Here is a 2,500-nt window from a genome sequence, read left to right on the forward strand (position 1 = left end):
CTAAAGATTCCGTGGAGAGGAGCAAAACTGAGTTCTTGTCAATTTTTTGCATGCTCCAGCTTTGGCTGGAGCTTCCTTGTCCTGGTTGAACGACAGCAATACCATCACCGGTGGCCTCATTTGCCTATTCTAGAGTCAATCACCGCCTCTTCTGATCAGCCAGCTGGTAGTCGGAGGGAGGGATGCTCCGCTCGTGTTTTGGCCGACGCTCGCCCTGGCCTAACCGAGACGCGGTCAAGGGGCCCGTGACAGGGCGGCTTGGCAGGGCATACTCTGGTTTCTCTTCAGATCGCATAAATCTTTCGCCTTTTACTAAAGATTTCCCTGGAGAGGAGCAAAACGTTGCGTTTTATCTTGCATTTTGCATGCCTCCAGCTTTTGGCTGCTCTGTCCTTTGTCCTGGTTTGAACGACCGCAACTGACTACCATCACCGTGCCCGCATTTGCCTATCTAGAGCAAGCACCGCCCTTCTGAGCAGCCAGCTGGTAGTCGGAGGAGGGATGCCTCGCCGGTGGTTTGGCCGAGCGCTCTCCCTGGCCTAACCGAGGAGCGCGGTCAAGGGGCCGGACCAGGGCGGTTGGGCATGGCATACTCTGGTTTCTCTTCAGATCGCATAAATCTTTCGCCTTTAACTAAAGCGTCCGTGGAGAGGAGCAAAACTGGAGTTTCTTGAAGTTTTGCATGCTCCACTTTGGCTGGAGTCTTCCTTGTCCTGGGTTTGACGACAGCACTACCATTCACACGTTGGGGGCCCCCCTTCCCCATTTGCCTATCTAGAGCAAGCACACGCCTCTTCTGAGCATAGCCAGCGGGTAGGTCGGAAGGGAGGATGCCGATCGTGTTTTTGGCCGAGCGCTCTCCCTGTCCTACCGAGAGCGCGGGCAAGGGGCCCGGGACATGGCGGCTTGGCATTCCTAACTCTGTTTCTCTTCAAGATCGCATAAATCTTTCGCCTTTTACTACAACCAGATTTCCCTGGAGAGGAGCAAAACTGAGTTTTCTTGCAATTTTTGCATGCTCCAGCTTGGCTGGAGCTTCCCTTGTCCTGGTTGCACGACAGCAACCTACCATCACCGGTGGCCATCATTTGCCCTCTCTAGAGCAAGCACCCGCCTCTTTCTGAGCAGCCAGCTGGTAGTCGGAGGGAGGGATGCTCGCTCGTGTTTTGGCCGATCCTCTCCCTGGCCTAACCGAGGATCGCGGCAAGGGCCAGGACCAGGGCGTCTTGGCAGGGCTACTCCTGGTTTCTCTTCAGATCGCATAATCGTCGCCTTTTACTAAAGATTTCCGTGTAGCGGAGCAAAACTGAGTTTTCTTAGCAATTTTTGCATGCTCCCGCTTGGCTGGAGCTTCCTTGTACTGGTTAACGACAGCAACTACCTATCACCGTGGCCTCATTTGCCTTCAGATGCAAGCACCGCCTCTTCTGACAGCCAGCTAGTAGTCGGAGGGAGGGATGCTCGCTCATGTGTTTTGGACAGCGCTCTCCCTGGCCTAACCGAGAGCGCGGGCACGGGCTCGGACCAGGGCGGCTGGCAGGCAATACTCTGGTTTTCTCTTCAGATCGCATACATCTTTCCCTTTTTACTAAAGATTTTCCGTGAAGAGCAAACTGAGTTTTCTTGCAATTTTTGCATGCTCCAGCTTGGCTGGAGCTTCCTTGTCCTGGTGAACGACGGCAACTACCATCACCGGTGGCCTCATTTGCCTATCTAGAGCAAGCACCGCCTCTTCTGAGCAGCCAGCTGGTAGTCGGAGGGAGGGATGCTCGCTCGTGTTTTGGCCTAGCGCTCTCCCTGGCCTAACCGAGGAGCGCGGCAAGGGGCCGGGACCAGGGCGGCTTGGCAGGGCATACTCTGGTTTCTCTTCAGATCGCATAAATCTTTCGCCTTTACTAAAGATTTCGTGGTAGAGGAGCAAACTGAGTTTTCTTGCAATTTTTGCATGCTCCAGCTTTGGCTGGAGCTTCCTTGGTCCTGGTTGAACGACAGCAACTACCATCACCGGTGGCCTCATTTGCCTATCTAGAGCAAGCACCGCCTCTTCTGAGCAGCCAGCTGGTAGTCGGAGGGAGGGATGCTCGCTCGTGTTTTGGCCGGCGCTCTCCCTGGCCTAACCGAGGAGCGCGGGCAAGGGCCGGACCAGGGCGGCTTGGCAGGGCATACTCTGGTTTTCTCTTCAGATCGCATAAATCTTTCGCCTTTTACTAAAGATTTCCGTGGAGAGGAGCAAAACTGAGTTTTCTTGCAATTTTTGCATGCTCCAGCTTTGGCTGGAGCTTCTTGTCCTGGTTGAACGACAGCAACTACCATCACCGGTGGCCTCATTTGCCTATCTAGAGCAAGCACCGCCTCTTCTGAGCAGCCAGCTGGTAGTCGAGGGAGGGATGCTCGCTCGTGTTTTGGCCGAGCGCTCTCCCTGGCCTAACCGAGGAGCGCGGGCAAGGGGCCGGGACCAGGGCGGCTTGGCAGGGCATACTCTGGTTTCTCTTCAGATCGC

The 2,500-nt window shown here is 55.2% G+C and overlaps 7 non-coding genes and 1 pseudogene across 7 annotated transcripts in view; all 8 read left to right on the plus strand.

The window, feature by feature from the left end:
- The first annotated feature begins 268 nt into the window (after window positions 1–268).
- On the plus strand, window positions 269–387 carry LOC138790394 (U5 spliceosomal RNA). The gene has a single exon (XR_011363056.1). It is a non-coding gene; the product is annotated as a U5 spliceosomal RNA (small nuclear RNA).
- A 202-nt stretch (window positions 388–589) lies between these two features.
- LOC138790399 (U5 spliceosomal RNA) lies at window positions 590–704 on the plus strand. Its single transcript, XR_011363060.1, has one exon. It is a non-coding gene; the product is annotated as a U5 spliceosomal RNA (small nuclear RNA).
- A 212-nt stretch (window positions 705–916) lies between these two features.
- On the plus strand, window positions 917–1,037 carry LOC138790397 (U5 spliceosomal RNA; annotated as a pseudogene).
- A 199-nt stretch (window positions 1,038–1,236) lies between these two features.
- On the plus strand, window positions 1,237–1,352 carry LOC138790401 (U5 spliceosomal RNA). The gene has a single exon (XR_011363061.1). It is a non-coding gene; the product is annotated as a U5 spliceosomal RNA (small nuclear RNA).
- A 191-nt stretch (window positions 1,353–1,543) lies between these two features.
- Window positions 1,544–1,658, plus strand: LOC138790398 (U5 spliceosomal RNA). Its single transcript, XR_011363059.1, has one exon. It is a non-coding gene; the product is annotated as a U5 spliceosomal RNA (small nuclear RNA).
- Window positions 1,659–1,852: 194 nt separating this feature from the next.
- LOC138790396 (U5 spliceosomal RNA) lies at window positions 1,853–1,968 on the plus strand. Its single transcript, XR_011363058.1, has one exon. It is a non-coding gene; the product is annotated as a U5 spliceosomal RNA (small nuclear RNA).
- A 194-nt stretch (window positions 1,969–2,162) lies between these two features.
- On the plus strand, window positions 2,163–2,281 carry LOC138790390 (U5 spliceosomal RNA). Its single transcript, XR_011363052.1, has one exon. It is a non-coding gene; the product is annotated as a U5 spliceosomal RNA (small nuclear RNA).
- Window positions 2,282–2,475: 194 nt separating this feature from the next.
- Window positions 2,476–2,500, plus strand: part of LOC138790192 (U5 spliceosomal RNA) — a 118-nt gene continuing 93 nt past the window's right edge. Inside the window, exon 1 of the small nuclear RNA XR_011362872.1 lies at window positions 2,476–2,500. This exon is cut by the window's right edge and continues 93 nt beyond it. This is a non-coding gene — a small nuclear RNA (U5 spliceosomal RNA).

This window comes from Dendropsophus ebraccatus, chromosome 4 (assembly GCF_027789765.1).
Source record: "Dendropsophus ebraccatus isolate aDenEbr1 chromosome 4, aDenEbr1.pat, whole genome shotgun sequence".
Lineage (NCBI taxonomy): Eukaryota > Metazoa > Chordata > Amphibia > Anura > Hylidae > Dendropsophus > Dendropsophus ebraccatus.